Genomic DNA, 17970 nt, shown 5'->3' on the forward strand with positions numbered 1-17970 from the left:
CAGATGGAGAGATATACCATGTTCTTGGATTGGAAGAACCAACATTGTGAAAATGACTATACTACCCAAAGCAAGCTACAGATTCAATGCAATCCCTATCAAACTACCACTGGCATTTTTTACAGAACTAGAACAAAAAATCTTAAAATTTGTATGGAGACACAAAAGACCCCGAAAAGCCAAAGCAGTCTTAAGGGAAAAAAACGGAGCTGGAGGTATCAGATTCCCTGACTTCAGATTATACTACAAAGCTACAGTAATCAACACAATGTGGTTGTGGCACAAAAACAGAAATATAGATCAATGGAACAGGATAGAAAGCCCAGAGATTAACCCACGCACCTATGGTCAACTAATCTATGACAAAGGAGGTTAGGATATACAGTGGAGAAAAGACAGCCTCTTCAATAAGTGGTGCTGGGAAAACTGGACAGCTACATGTAAAATAATGAAATTAGAACACTCCCTAACACCATAACACAAAAATAAACTCAAAATGGATTAGAGACCTAAATGTAAGACCAGACACTATAAAACTTTTAGAGGAAAACATAGGAAGAACCCTCTTTGACAGAAATCACAGCAAGATCTTTTTTGATCCACCTCCTAGAGTAACGGAAATAAAAACAAAAATAAACAAATGGGACCTAATGAAACTTAAAAGCTTTTTGCACAGCAAAGGAAACTACAAACAAGATGAAAAGACAACCCTCAGAATGGGAGAAAATATTTTGAAACGAATCAACGGACCCAGGATTAACTCCCAAATATATAAACAGCTCATGCAGCTCAATAGTAAAAAAACAAACAACCGAATGCAAAAATGGGCAGAAGACCTAAATAGGCATTTCTCCAAAGAAGACTTACAGATGGCCAAGAAGCACATGAAAAGCTGCTCAACATCACTAATTATTAGAGAAATGCAAATCAAAACTACAATGAGGTATCACCTCACACCAGTCAGAATGGCCATCATCAGAAAATCTATAAACAACAAATGCTGGAGAGGGTGTGGAGAAAAGGGAACCCTCTTCCACTGTTGGTGGGAATATAAATTGATACAGCCACTATGAAGAACAGTATGGAGGTTCCTTAAAAAACTAAAAATAGAATTACCATATGACCCAACAATCCCACTACTGGGCATATACCCAGAGAAAACCATAATGCAAAAAGACACATGCACCCCAATGTTCTTTGCAGCACTATTTACAATAGCCAGGTCATGGAAGCAACCTAAATGCCCACTGACAGACGAATGGATAAAGAAGATGTGGTACATATATACAATGGAACATTACTCAGCCATAAAAAGGAACAAAACTGGGTCATTTGCAGAGACGTGGATGAATCTAGAGACTGTCATACAGAGTGAAGTAAGTGAAAAAAACAAATATCATGTATTAACGCATATACGTGGAACCTAGAAAAATGATACAGATGAACCGGTCTGCAGGGCAGAAATTGAAACACAGATGTAGAGAACAAACGTATGGCCACCAAGGGCAGAAAGTGGCCGGGGGGTGGGGGTGGGGGGTGTGATGAATTGGGAGATTAGGAATGACATGTATACACTGATATGTATAAAATGGATGACTAATAAGAACCTGTCGTATAAAAAAAAAATTAAATCTAAAACAATAAAAATTAAAATAAAATTACTCTCTGTCCTCTCATTTTTATTTTCCTTCCTAGCCCTTATCACAAACTGATATTCTATTACATATTTATTTGTATATTTGTTGTGTCCATCTTTAGAACATAAAAGCAAGGGCTTTTTTGTTTTGTTTATTCGATTCTTTGCAGTGAGGATAGCCTGAAACTTAATGGCTACTCAATATATATTTTGTTGGATGAATGACAGCAAAATTGTTTAAATCTCTTGATTAAATAATAATTCTTGGGCTTCCCTGGTGGCGCAGTGGTTGCGTGTCTGCCTGCCGATGCAGGGGAACCGGGTTCGTGCACCAGTCTGGGAGGATCCCACGTGCCGCGGAGCGGCTGGGCCCGTGGGCCATGGCAGCTGGGCCTGCGCGTCCGGAGCCTGTGCTCCGCAGCGGGAGAGGCCACAGCGGTGTGAGGCCCGCGTACCACAAAAAAAAAAAAAAAATAATAATAATAATAATAATAATAATAATTCTTTGAGGACTGCATTTGGAAAAACTTTTTAATTATAAAAGTAAAGCAATTATTCAAATAGTCACAACTTAGCATGAATAAAGTTTTTTGAATAATAAAATCAATCCTTAAAAGTTTGAAGAAAAAAACCTTTTATATTATGAAGATATCTCATATTTATGTTTTCTCTCAAAGAGCAATAAAGGAGATGTTACTTGTTTAAAAAAAATTTGGATTTTGCTATTTATCACTTCCATTCACCTTCTTAAAATATAAGTGTTTGTTTCAAAATGAAATTGAGATTCACATTTTGATAGATAGAAATTATGCCTCCTTTTCTTTCTATTTTCAACTAATGTCAACTACACCAAATTGCAGTAAAATAAAAAAAAATACAGATAAAAACAATTGAGTCTCAACTTGTTTTGGTTCTTATAAGTATTTTGCTTAAGGAGATACTGTATTCTCCTGAATCTGAGCTGAACACACAGTTGGTAAAATAATCCTAGGAGGACAATAGTTTTCAAAAATATCAGCAATCATATATGCACAGAAATTAGGTTGACCACTTCTTTTTGTATAATACATATTCTTACATATTTTACTAAAAAAAAAATAAGATAAACTGTATAGCTAAAAAGGTGACCCCAAAGCCTCAGTCTTAAGTGAAGCTGGTTCATCAGAATAGACTTGAACTATTTTATAATCTGAATTCAAATTATTTTATCATTAATTTTTTATCTTCTTAATAGCCTATGAACTTCCATTATAATAAAAATGTCAGATAACAGGCTTCATCTAAAATGAGCAACAGAATTGGAAGCTTGTACAATAACATTATTAATAATATTAAACCTATGCTGATGCAACTGTTTTAAAATCTGTGATTTTGTGTATGTTATTAATACTTATAGGAAAACAAAACTAGTTTTATGCTACAAATATATAATGTTTATTATATCTTCTGGATGACCTATCATATATAAAATGTATCAGTCATATGGCTCCTACTGATATCAATATGGAAAGGTTAAAGACTACAGTTTCTTTTTCAGTTATCAGCTGATGTCACTAAACCCATCAAAATGAATGTGACAGTCAATTTGAATAAACCCTAAAAACAGCTGAAAACCTGGTGTCTTCTGTTACTTAGCTTTCCGTCTATAATCTAAGTATCTAGTTTCTATAGACATAACATGAAATGAACATTGAAATAGTCAATTCAGGAAATCACTCTAAAATCACTTTTTAAAAGGCTACTGTAAGAGGTTACAGACTACTGAGGAAGAGTCTGGCTATCTTGCTGTTTGTAAGAGCTCTTCCTTTCAAAGTTATGATTCCCTTTACCCCCAAAAGGGATAAAGGGTAGGTCTAAATTATATAAATAAAGTCTTCATAAACCTAATCAGATAATGGATAGTAATATAAAAGTCACTTGTAAAATCTTGCAGATTTCATACTCTTTCCAAATGTGCTAATTTTCTGTCTGTTGATGGATGATAATGGCGTTAAAATGCATCTTTATGGGGAGTTGGGGCTGGGGTGTGATCATGGATGATTGTGCTATATCTAATGAAAAACAAACTCTTTCCCCTTGTCCTATCCATTTATGGACTCTTCAAACTGTAGCCATAGGCTTCAAAATGTCAGTCCCCTGATGACAGAGAAACAGACATATACTGAACATCTACTATGTGTTAAGTACTGTTCTAGTACCTGATTTATTATTTTATTATTCTGTTTAAATTTCTTAACCTATGAAGAGATAAATATTAATATTACTGTATTAGAGATAAGACACTGAGGCTCTGAAAAGTATTTCCCTCAAGTCTTTGAGTTTGTAAGCAATAGAACAATGCTGGTTGAAATCCAACTTCATTTGACTCCAGAGCCTATGCTACATGATTGCCTACAAAAAAAGAAAAAAAAAAGAAAAAAAAAAAAGCCTGTCTCAGCACCTCCAAACTTATTTTCTCCACTAAACTAAAAGGTAATGACTCATAGCTGAGGGGAAAACCCTTTTTTCTTATTTCTGAATAAGGCTGCACAATGCTATAGGATAAACTATCTATACCCTCTGTCATTTTTCTATTCTTTAAGCCAATGCCTAAACTATGAGTATGTCATGTGTATGTAGGAATGTGTATATACACACACACACACATTCATACATACATAACACATATATTTTTAAAAGTTTAATTCTAGGGTCTAATGCTGTAGCTCTCTTTTACTAAAAAAGGGGGAAAACACTAGTAGATTAGACAAAAAGTAGCAGACAGTTTTTTTAAAAACTTTATAGTTAGTTCCTCTTTCACTTACTTTTCTGTGTATTTCTTAGCACTGTGATCTGTATAGGCACATGTTATGTGTTTACTGCATCTGGTCTCCAGAACCTTGGTTTGGCAATATCTTCTGCTACCCATTACACTTCTGCTATAATTATCTACAGTATATGTTATGTTTCCAAAAGAATATATAAATAACAATTCATTGGTTAAGTATAAAGATGAGAAATTTGAGGTTGAAGGAGTTCAGTCACAGGATACTGTTTTAAGAAGTTCCAGCAAAATGTACAACAAGAAAGTTTTAAGGATAACACAAGAAAACTGACAGCCTACCCTTTTAAGCTTGACTTTGCTTTAACTCTATTAAAAGCTACTGGACACAAGGAAAAAAGATTTTTTTTCTATTTGTTTAATTTTGTATCTATATGAGATGATGGATATTCAATAAACTTATTATGATAATATTTCATGATGTGTGTAAGTCAAATCATTATGCTGTACACCTTATATGGTGCTGTATGTTGATTATATCTCAATAAAACTAGAAGAAAAAAAGCTACTGGATGAAAACACAGCATTGAATATTATATAATACTGGATATCCATATGCAGAAAATGAACTTTGATCCATCCTTGCACCATATACAAAAATTAACTTAAAATGGATTATAGACCTACATGTAAAACCTAAAACTACAAAACTTTTAGAAGAAAACATGAGAAAATCTTTGTGACCTTAGGTTAAAAACATGATCCCTAAAAGAAAAAGATGATAGATTGGACTTCATCAAAATTAAGATTTCTGCTCTTTTAAAAACACGTATAAGGGGCTTCCCTGGTGGCGCAGTGGTTGAGAATCCACCTGCCGATGCAGGGTACACGGGTTCATGACCCGGTCCGGGAAGATCCCACATGCCGCGGAGCGGCTGGGCCCGTGAGCCATGCCCACTGAGCCTGTGCGTCTGGAGCCTGTGCTCCGCAACGGGAGAGGCCACAACAGCGAGAGGCCCACGTAACACAAAAAACAAAACAAAACAAAACAAAACAAAAAACACGTATAAGAAACTGAAAAGAAAGCAACAGACTGGGAGAAAATATACCCAAATCATGTAACTGACAAAGGACCTGTATCTAGAATATTTAGGAACTCTCAAATCAATTATAAGAAAACAATTACAACCCAATTAAAAATGGGCAAAAGATTTGAACAGACACTTCACCAAAGAAGATATATGGATGGCAAATAAGGACATGAAACGATGGTTAAAATTATTTGTCACTAGGGAAATGCAAATTAAAACCTGAGATACCACTACACACCTATTAGAATAGCTAAAATCAAAAAGACTGGCCATATCTAGTGTTAGTGAGGATATAGAGGAACTGGAACACTCATATACTGCTGGTGAAAATGCAAAATGGTACAACCACTTTGGAAAATAGTTTGGCAGTTTCTTAGAAAGCTAAACACATACCTACCATATAACCAGGCTGCTCTACTCCTATGTATTTCCACAAGAGAAATGAGAGCATATGTCTCTACAGAGACTTGTACACCAATATTCATAGTAGCCTTATCTATAAACTCATGCTGGTCAAACGGTACAAGTTTCCAGTTGTAAGATGAATAAATTCTGGGGATCTAAGATACAGCATGGTAACTACAGTTAACAATTATGTGTATTAGTCAAAAGTGGAAGGTGAATGGATAAACAAATTGTTATATCCCTACAATGGAATACTAAGCAATAGAAGACTGAACTACTAATAAAGCAACAATATAGATGATTTTCAAAACAATTATGCTGGAAGAAAAAAACACATAATGTATGATTTCTTCATATAAAATTGTTTTAAATGTAAACGAATTTATAGTATCAGAAAGAAGATCAGTGGTTGTCTATGACAGGGGAGAGAATGGGTGGGAAGAAATTACAAAAGGGCAAGGGGAAATTTAAAACTTTCAGGAATGATGGGCATGCTGATTATCTTGACTATGGTGATGACTTCACAGAGATATACGTTTGTCAAAACTTATAAAACGGGCAATTATATATGTGCAGTTTCTTAAATGTCAGTTATACCTCATTAAAGCTTTTTTTTTTTTTTAAACAACAACAATGACTAATGCACCATGGAAAACAGTATGGAGGTTCCTCAAAAAATTAAAGATAGAACTACCATATGATGGAACAATCCCACTTCTGGGTGTATTTCTGAAAAAAATGAAATCAATATCTTGAAGAGATATCTGCACCCCAGTGTTCACTGCAGCATTATTCACAACAGCAAAGACATGGAAACAACCTAAGTGTCTACTGATGAATGAATGGAAGAAGAAAATGTGATACACACACAAGTGGAATATTATACAATAAAAAGGAAATCCTACTATGGAGAACAGTATGGAGGGTCCTTAAAAAACTAAAAATATAGTTACTATATGATCCAGCAATCCCACTCTGGGGCATATATCCAGAAAAGACAAAAACTCTAATTCGAAAAAATATCTGCAACCCATGTTCATAGCAGCACTATTTACAATAGCCAAGACATGGAAATGTCCATCGACAGTGAATGGATAAAGAAGATGTGGTATATATATGCAATGGAATATTACTCAGCCATAAAAAGAAATAATGCCATTTGCAGCAACATGGATGGACCCAGAGATTATCATACTAAGTGAATTCAGACAGAGAAAGACAATACTGTATAATCGTACTTATGTGGAATCTAAAAAAGTTGAAACAGAATAGAATGTTACTCATAGAAACAGAGTAGAATGGTGGTTGCCAGGGGCTGAGGGGTGGGGAAAATGGGGAGATGTTGGTCAAAGGGTACAAATTTCCAGTTATAAGGTGAATAAGTTCTAGAGATCTAATATACAGCATGGTAACTGTGGTTAACAATACTGTATTATACACTTGAAAGCTGCTGAGAGTAGATCTTAAATGTTCTCACTGCAAAAAAAAAAGGCAATTATGTGAGGTGATGGATGTAACTAACCTTATTGTGGTAATCATTTTATGATATATATGTGCATCTAATCATGTTATATACCTTAAACTTACGCAATGTTATATATCAATTATATCTCAATAAAGCAGGGGGGGTGGAGAACACTAATCTTCACCTTAAAAAATGGCATTACGTGATATACAAGATCTCAATATCAACTTTAATTACAAACTATGTTAAAGAATAAGTCTTTGCTTCATATAGCAGAAAATTAAATTCAAACCAGTCACAAGGTTTTAGTCTTATTTTAAGAGAATTAGAGTCTCCCAAGTGGTATGGTTCCCTGATTGCTAATAAGGGTAACTCCTCAGAAGGCCATAAGGCAGAAATCCAAGTTAAATGCTAAATGTTCAAATATTCCTGATAACAACAGCATAAAATTAGTTAGAAAATGATAAAAACAACACGCCAAATAAAAACAAAACAGTATTATTAGGTTGCATCTACAAATTCTTGTAATTTTCTAGCTTCCAACAGCTGGAAGTAAAGAAAGGTGTGAGGGGAAAGAAGAGGGAGAAAGAAGAGAAGGATGGCCCTTTTTCTCACAATTTCAAAGTGTTAATGAGATGTCTGATGATGTTAGCAGAAAGAAAACAAGCTACTGCATCAAGATGTAATAATATAGTTGTGACTATCACACCGTCTAGAATATTCTTGTCACCATGAGCTATGATGTAATAGTTTTAGGTAAGGTATGTCAGAGCAGTCAGGTCTCAGCTGTTAAGTCTCCAGAAGGAGTTCCCTACACAGGACTGTACTGTAATTATTTGTCTTTCATTCTTCAGATTATAAACTCCTTGAGTGCAAGGGCTGTGTCTTATTAATCAACTGTAACCCCACACCTAGCACCTTCTTGCAGAGATTTCACTTATCTCATACTGCAAATTGGCACCCCACCATGGCCTGGCAATCCTACTGTTTCTCTGGTCGGCACACAATCCATTAGTTAAGACAACAATTTCACACCTGCTCCTCTCTCCTCAAATCCCCTATCCCTCCTCCAATAGACTCACCTGCAGCTGATCACATTGTACTTCACTGGGAAAACAGAAGCCATCAGAGATGTCTTATCTTCCTAGAACCAAACGTCCTACCTATAAACTGGCCTAGCCTCTACCACAAGAGAAGAAAGGTCTCACCTTCTAGTGCAAAGGGCAGTCTTTCTACTTTTGATATGAATTCCACCCTTCTGCCCCTCCTCAAGGACTTCATCACTTCTCCTATTTAACACTGCTCTCTTCCTATCCACTGGTTCATTCCTTTAAAATTTTAAATTGTTATCTTGGGATTAAAAAAACAACAATTACCTTTTCTCTGTTCCCTTTGTCAACTTAAAAAAAAAAACTGCTCCACCTAAAAGTTGAGAATTACGTTTTATTTGGCGGACAAAACTGAGGACTTAAGATAGCTCTGAGACACTGCTCCAAAGAGGTAAGGGAGGAGCCAGGATATACAGGAGCTTCTGCTGCAAAGACCAGGTGGTTGGAACTTCAAAAGACTACTGTAAATTGAAGAAAACCAGATATCTCAAGTTAAGAAATTTAGCACTTTTCTATATAAGGGAAGATTCAAGAGTCTGGGCTCACTGAAATCATTCCTTTGACATGCACTGCACCCTAGCCATCCAGGGCCAGTATCCTATGCTTTCCCATCCTGAGTTCCCTCAAGGCTCAAGGTTGGGGGCGGCCATAATGACTTGACGGCTGCAACATCTTTTATTTACAGATATGGCAGATAACAAGTTTCATTCACACCTTGTATAGGCAGTTCTCAAAATAGTTATGCTGTCCTCATTTCCTTACCACCTAATCCATCCTTAATCTCACTTTCACTTCCATCTCATCACTAAAGGGCTCTTGTGAAGGATACCAATGACTTTCATGTTGACACATCCAGGAGATACTTACCTTCATCTTACCTGACCTTTCAGCAGTATTCGAATCAAGTACTCATTCCCTCTTGAAACCATCTCTCTTGGCTTTCTTGGCTTTCCTCCAACTTTGCTGGTTGCTCTGTTTCAGTTTCCTTTGCAGGCTATCCTTCGCTAATGGAATCTCTAATTCAATCCTGGGCCCTCTTCTCCCTCTACACTCTCTTCCTAGATGAAATATGCACAGATATTTCAAAATTAAATGTTTCCAAAAAGAACTCAATATTCATATGAAATATATTATCCTGCCCTACTCCAAATCATTCTCATCTCAGTAACTGGTAGCACTATCTACCTAGTTACCCAAGCCAAAAATCTGAACACCTCCAATTCCCACTAAATCTATCTGCAAAGTGTATTTAGAACCCATTCATCACTCCATTGCCATCATCATCATATTGCCTGGACTAGTGAAAAAGCCTTCTAATTGCTCTCTTTGCTTCTACCACGTCTCCTTCTAATCCTCGGCCCAGACAGCAACTAAAGCCGTCCTACAAACTAAATCATTCATGTCATTCAGTTGCTTAAATCCCTTAATTGGCCCTCAGAATACAAATGAAACTCCTTACCATAGCTCACAGTCCTTGTATGATACGGCCCCTTCCAGTCTCTCCAACCTCATTTTCATAACTCAGCCTCACCTCCCAAACCATTCATTAAGTCTTCTGGAGAGGAGTTTCAAGATGGCGGAAGACTAAGACATGGAGATCACCTTCCTCCCCACAAATACATCAGAAATACATCTACATGTGGAACAACTCCTACAGAACACCTACTGAATGCTAGCAGAAGACCTCAGACCTCCCAAAAGGCAAGAAACTCCCCACGTACCTGGGTAGGGCAAAGGAAAAAAGAAAAAACAGAGACAAAAGAATAGGGACGGGACCTGCACCAGTGGGAGGGAGCCGTGAAGGAGGAAAGGTTCCCACACACTAGAAGCCCCTTCATGGGCGGAGAGGGGGAAGCTTCAGAGCCACGGAAGAGAGCGCAGTAACAGGGTGTGGAGGGCAAAGCGGAGAGATTCCCGCAGAGGATCGGTGCCGACCAGCACTCACCAGCCCGAGAGGCTTGTCTGCTCACCCGCCAGGGCGGGCGGGGGCTGGGAGCTGAGGCTCGGCCTTCAGTCGGAAGCCGGGAGAGGACTGGGGTTGGCTGCGTGAACACATCCTGAAGGGGTTAGTGCACTACGTCTAGCCGGGGGGAGTCCAGGAAAAGGTATGGAGCTGCCAAAGAGGCAAGAGACATTTTCTTGCCTCTTTGTTTCCTGGTGCGCGAGGAGAAGGGATTAAGAGCGCTGCCTAAACGAGCTCCAGAGACAGGTGCGAGCCGAGGCTATCAGCGCGGACCCCAGAGATGGGCATGAAACACTAAGGCTGCTGCTGCTGCCACCAAGAAGCCTGTGTGCAAGCACAGGTCACTATCCACACCTCCCCTCCCGGGACCCTGTGCAGCCCCCCACTGCCAGGGTCCCGTGATCCAGGGACAACTACCCTGGGAGAACACACGGCGCGCCTCAGGCTGTTGCACCATCACACAGGCCTCTGCAGCCGAAGGCTCGCCCAGCATTCCGTACTCCTCCCTCCCCCAAGCCTGAGTGAGCCAGAGCCCCCTAATCAGCTGCTCCTTTAACCCCGCCTCTCTGGGCGGGAACAGATGCCCTCAGGCGACCTACATACAGAGGCGGGGCCAAATCCAAATCTGAACCCCCGGAGCTGTGCCAACAAAGAAGAGAAAGGGAAATTTCTCCCAGCAGTCTCAGGAGCAGCAGATTAAAGCTCCACAATCAACCTGATGTACCCTGCAACTGTGGAATACCTGAAGAGACAAGCGAATCATCCCAAATTGAGGCGGTGGACTTTGGGAGCAACGAAATATATATTTTTTCCATTTTTCTCTTTTTCCGTGTGGATGACAGGGTCTTGGTGCTCCGACTGGGTGTCAGGCCTGTGCCACTGAGGTAGGAGAGCCGAGTTCAGGACACTGGTCGACCAGATACCTCCCAGCTCCATGTAATATCAAACAGTGAAAATCTCCCAGAGATATCCATCTCAACACCAAGACCCAGCTCCACTCAACACCCAGAAAGCTCCAGTGCTGGACACCCTATGCCAAACAACTAGCAAGATAGGAACACAACCCCACCCATTAGCAGAGAGGCTGCCTAAAATCATAATAAGGTCACAGGCACCCAAAAACACACCACCAGACACGGACTTGCCAACCAGAAAGCCAAGATCCAGCCTCATCTACGAGAACAGAGGCACTAGTCCCCTCCACCAGGAAGCCTACACAACCCACTGAACCAACCTTAGCCACTGGGGGCAGACACCAAAAACAACGGGAACTGCGAACCTGCAGGCTGTGAAAAGGACACCCCAAACACAGTAAGTTAAGCAAAATGAGAAGACAGAGAAGCACACAGCAGATGAAGGAGCAAGGTAAAAACCCACCAGACCAAACAAATGAAAAGGAAATAGGCAGTCTACCAGAATAAGAATTCAGAATAATGATAAAGATGATCCAAAATCTTGCTACTGGAATGGAGAAAACACAAGAAACGTTTAACAAGGACCTAGAAGAACGAAAGAGCAAACAAACAATGATGAACAACACAATAAATGAAATTAAAAATTCTCTAGAAGGAATTGATAGCAGAATAAATGAGGCAGAAGAACGGAGAAATGACCTGGAAGATAAAATAGTGGAAATAACTACTGCAGAGCAGAATAAAGAAAACAGAATGAAAAGAATTGAGGACAGTCTCAGAGACCTCTGGGACAACATTAAACACACCAACATTCGAATTATAGGGGTCCCAGAAGAAGCACAGAAAAAGAAAGGGACTGAGAAAATATTTGAAGAGATTATAGTTGAAAACTTCCCTAATATGGGAAAGGAAATAGTTAATCAAGTCCAAGAAGTGCACAGAGTCCCCATACAGGATAAATGCAAGGAGAAACACACCAAGACACACATTAATCAAATTATCAAAAATTAAATACAAAGAAAAAATATTAAAAGCAGCAAGGGAAAAACTACAAAAACAAACCCAAAACAATTAAGAGAATGGTAATAGGAGCATACATATCCATAATTACCTTAATGTAAATGGATTAAATGTTCCAACCAAAAGACATAGACTGGCTGAATGGATACAAAAACAAGACCCGTATATATGCTGTTTACAAGAGACCCACTTCAGACCTAGGGACACATACAGACTGAAAGTGAGGGGATGGAAAAAGATATTCCATGCAAATGGAAATCAAAGAAAGCTGGAGTAGCAATTCACATATCACACAAAATAGACTTTAAAACAAAGTCTATTACAAGAGACAAAGAAGGACATTACATAATGATCAAGGGATCAATCCAAGAAGAAGACAGAACTTTCCTGATTGCTCATTCACCCAACCTATATAATGATCAAGGGTTCGATCCATGAAGAAGATATAACAATTGTAAATATTTATGCACCCAACATAGGAGCACCTCAATACATAAGGCAAATACTAACAGCCATAAAAGGGGAAATCGACAGTAACACAATCATAGTAGGGGACTTTAACACCCCACTTTCACCAATGGACAGATCATCCAAAATGAAAATAAATAAGGAAACACAAGCTTTAAATGATACATTACACAAGATGGACTTAATTGATATTTATAGGACATTCCATCCAAAAACAACAGAATACACATTTTTCTCAAGTGCTCATGGAACATTCTCCAGGATAGATCATATATTGGGTCACAAATCTAGCCTTGGCAAATTTAAGAAAATTGAAATCATATCAAGTATCTTTTCTGACCACAACGCTATGAGACTAGATATCAATTACAGGAAAAGATCTGTAAAAAATACAAACACATGGAGGCTAAACAATACACTACTTAATAACGAAGTGATCACTGAAGAAATCAAAGAGGAAATCAAAAAATACTTAGAAACAAATGACAATGGAGACACGACGACCCAAAACCTATGGGATGCAGCAAAAGCAGTTCTAAGAGGGAAGTTTATAGCAATACAATCTTACCTTAAGAAACAGGAAACATCTCGTATAAACAACCTAACTTTGCACCTAAAGCAATTAGAGAAAGAAGAAAAAAAGAACCCCAAATTTAGCAGAAGGAAAGAAATCATAAAGATCAGATCAGAAATAAATGAAAAAGAAATGAAGGAAACGATAGCAAAGATCAATAAAACTAAAAGCTGGTTCTTTGAGAAGATAAACAAAATTGATAAACCATTAGCCAGACTCATCAAGAAAAAAAGGGAGAAGACTCAAATCAATAGAATTAGAAATGAAAAAGAAGTGACAACTGACACTGCAGAAATACAAAGGATCATGAGAGGTTACTACAAGCAACTCTATGCCAATAAAATGGACAACCTGGAAGAAATGGACAAATTTTTAGAAATGCACACCTTCTGAGACTGAGCCAGTAAGAAATAGAAAATATAAACAGACTAATCACAAGCACTTAAGTTGAAACGGTGATTAAAAATCTTCCAACAAACAAGAGCCCAGGACCAGATGGCTTCACAGGAGAATTCTATCAAACATTTAGAGAAGAGCTAACACCTATCCTTCTCAAACTCTTCCAAAATATAGCAGAGGGAGGTACACTCCCAGACTCATTCTACGAGGCCACCATCACCCTGATACCAAAACCAAATACCTAGAGGGCTTACCCGGTGTCGCAGTGGTTGAGAGTCCGCCTGCCAATGCAGGGGACATGGGTTCGTGCCCCGGTCCGGGAAGACCCCACATGCCGTGGAGCGGCTAGGCCCGTGAGCCATGGCAGCTGAGCCTGCACGTCCGGAGCCTGTGCTCCGCAACGGGAGAGGCCACAACAGTGAGAAGCCCACGTACCGCAATAAAAAATAAATAAATAATTTAAAAAATAAAAAAAAATACCTAGAAACAAATGACAATGAAAACACAATGACCCCAAACCTATGGGATACAGCAAAAGCTGTTCTAAGACGGAAGTTTATAGCAATACAATCCTACCTGAAGAAACAAGAAACATCTCAAATAAACAACCTAACCTTACACACAAAGCAATTAGAGAAAGAAGAACAAAAAAACCCCAAAGTCAGCAGAAGGAAAGAAATCATAAAGATCAGATCAGTAATAAAGGAAAAAGAAATGAAGGAAACAACACCAAAGATCAATAAAACTAAAAGCTGGTTCTTTGAGAAGATAAACAAAATTGATAAACCATTAGCCAGACTCATCAAGAAAAAAAGGGAGAAGACTCAAATCAATAGAATTAGAAATGAAAAAGGAGAAGTAACAACTGACACTGCAGAAATACAAAGGATCATGAGAGATTACTACAAGCAACTCTATGCATACGCAAATCAATCAATATATACACCACGTTAACAAACTGAAGAATAAAAAACATATGATCACCTCAATAGATGCAAAAAAAGCTTTTGACAAAATTCAATACTCATTTATGATAAAAACCCTCCAGAAAGTAGGCATAGAGGGAACTTACCTCAACATAATAAAGGCCCTATATGAGAAACCCACAGCCAACATCGTCCTCAATGGTGAAAAGTTGAAACCATTTCCACTAAGATCGGGAATAAGATAAGGTTGCCTACTCTCACCACTATTATTCAACATAGTTTTGGAAGTTTTAGCCATAGCAATCAGAGAAAAAAAAGAAATAAAAGGAATCCAAATTGGAAAAGAAGAAGTAAAGCTGTCACTGTTTGCAGATGACATGATACTATACATAGAAAATCCTAAAGATGCTACCAGAAAACTACCAGAGCAATGGAACAGGATAGAAAGCCCAGAGATAAACCCACACACATATGATCACCTTATTTTTGATAAAGGAGGCAAGAATATACAATGTAGAAAAGAGAGTCTCTTCAATAAGTGGTGCAGGGAAAACTGGACAGCAACATCTAAAAGAATGAAATTAGAACACTCCCTAACACCATACACAAAAATAAACTCAAAATGGATTAAAGACCTAAATGTAACGCCAGACACTATCAAACTCTTAAAGGAAAACATAGGCAGAACACTCTATGACATAAATCACAGCAAGATCCTTTTTGACCCACCTCCTAGAGAAAGACTGTCATACAGAGTGAAGTAGGTCAGAAAGAGAAAAACAAATACTGTATGCTAACACATATATATGGAATCTAAAAAAAGAAAAAAAGGTCATGAAGATCCTAGGGGCAGGATGGGAATAAAGATGCAGACCTACTACAGAACGGACTTGAGGACACAGGGAGGAGGAAGGGTAAGGTGGGACAAAGTGAGAGAGTGGCATGGACATATATACACTACCAAATGTAAAACCGATAGCTAGTGGGAAGCAGCCGCATATCACAGGGAGATCAGCTCGGTGCTTTGTGACCATCTAGAGGGGTGGGATAGGGAGGGTAGGAGGGAGGGAGACATAGCAGTGAAGAGATATGGGGATATATGTATATGTATAGCCGATTCACTTTGTTATAAAGCAAAACTAACACACCATTGTAAAGCAATTATACTCCAATAAAGATGTTAAAAAAATAAGTAAATAAATAAATAACTTTTTTTTAAAAAGTCTTCTGCCACATTGGTTTTCTTACTATACCTCAAATAACGCTTTATTCTATGAGGCCACCATTACCCTGATACCAAAACAAGACAAAGACAGTATAAAAAAAGAAAATATAGGCCAATATCTCTTTGATGAATATAGATGCAAAAGTCCTCAACAAAATATTAACAAAACAAATCCAAAAATACATTAAAAAGATCAGAAACCATGATCAAGTGGGATTCATTCCAGGGTCACAAGGATCGTTCAACATTCACAAATCAATCAATGTGTTACACCACATTAACAAAAGGAAGAAAAATCACATGATCATCTCAACAGGTGGATTTTTTTGAGAAAATTCTGCATCCATTAATGATAAAAACTCTCCACAAAGTAGGTATAGAGGGAATACATCTCAACATAATAAAGGGCATTTATGACAAACCAACAGCCAATATCACACTCAATTGTAAAAAGCTGAAAGCCAGGAATTCCCTGGTGGTCCAGTGGTTAGGAGTCTGTTCTTCCATTGCAGGAGGGCAGGAACAAGACAAGGATGTCCACTCTCACCACTTCTACTTAACATAGGGTTGGAAGTCCTTGTCACAGCAATCACATAAGAAAAAGAAATAAAAGGTATCCAATTTGGAAGAGAAGAGGTAAAACTGTCACTATTTGCAGATGACACGATACTTTATTAAGAGAACCCTAAAGAATCCACCCCAAAACTTTTTAGAATTAATAAATGAGTTCAGCAAGGTTGCAGGACACAAGATTAATATACAGAAATCTGTTGTGTTTCTATACACTAATGATAAAGTATCAGAAAGAGAAAGTAAAAATAAAATCACATCAAAAAGAATAAAATACTTAAGAATAAACTTAAGCAAAGAGGTGAAAGCCCTATACTCTGAAAACTATAAAACACTGATGAGGACTTCTCTGGTGGTCCAGTGGCTAAGACTCCACGCTCCCAATGCAGGGGGCCCGGGTTTGATCCCTGGTTAGAGAACTAGATCCCACATGCCTCAACTGAAAGATCCCGCATGCCACAACTGAAGATCCCGCATGTGGCAACAAAGATCCCGCGTGCCGCATCTAAGACCTGGCACAGCCAAATAAATAAATATTAAAAAAAAAAAAACACTGATGAAGGAATTTGAAGATAATACAAAGAAGTAGAAAGATAGTCCATGTTCTTGGATTAATTTATATTGTTAAAATGGCCATACTACCCAAAGCAATCTACAGATTTAATGCAAGTCCTATCAAAATATCCAGGACATTCTTCACAGAACTAGAATAAATAATCCTAAAATTCATATGGAATCACAGAAGACCCCAAATTGCCAGAGCAATCTTGAGAAAAAAGGAACAAAGCTGGTGGTATAACCATCCCAAACTTCAGACTATATTACAAAGCTACAGTAATCAAAACAGCATGATACTGGCACAAAAACAGACTCATAGATCAATGGAACACAATAGAGAGCCCAGAAATAAACCTACACACCTATGGTCAGTGAATCTATGGCAAAGGAGGCAAGAATATACTATGGAGAAAAGAGAGTCTCTTCAACAAGTGGTGCTGGGAAAACTGGACAGCCACATGTGAAGCAATGAGATTAGGACATTGCTTCATATCATATACAAAAATAAACTCAAGATGGTTTAAAGACCTAAATGTAAGACTAGAAACCATAAAACTCCTAGAAGAAAACATAGATGAAACACTCTTTGTTATAAATCGTAGCAATATTTTCCTGGATCAGTCTCCTAAGGCAAAAGAAATGAAAGCAAAAATAAACAAATGGGACCCAATTAAGTTTAAAAGCTTTTGCACAGCCAAGGAAACCACTGACAAAATGAAAAGACAGCCTACAGAGTGGGAGAAAATACTTGCCAACAATGCGACTGACAAGGAGTTAATATCCAAAATATACACACAACTCATACAACTCAATATAAAAAAAAAAAAAACCACAAACAAAACAATCCAATCAAAAAATGGGCAGAAGACCTGAATAGACATTTTTC

The 17970-nt window shown here is 38.0% G+C and overlaps 1 protein-coding gene and 1 pseudogene across 3 annotated transcripts in view; both read right to left on the reverse strand.

Moving 5' to 3' along the window:
- The window catches only part of LOC114486166 (proteasome activator complex subunit 3-like), a 20949-nt pseudogene extending 11431 nt beyond the window's left edge, over positions 1–9518 (reverse strand).
- Positions 1–17970, reverse strand: part of ATF6 (activating transcription factor 6) — a 226606-nt gene that overhangs the window by 95073 nt on the left and 113563 nt on the right. The gene's annotated exons all lie outside the window — the stretch shown is intronic.

Source organism: Physeter macrocephalus, chromosome 4 (assembly GCF_002837175.3).
Source record: "Physeter macrocephalus isolate SW-GA chromosome 4, ASM283717v5, whole genome shotgun sequence".
In the NCBI taxonomy this organism is placed as follows: domain Eukaryota; kingdom Metazoa; phylum Chordata; class Mammalia; order Artiodactyla; family Physeteridae; genus Physeter; species Physeter macrocephalus.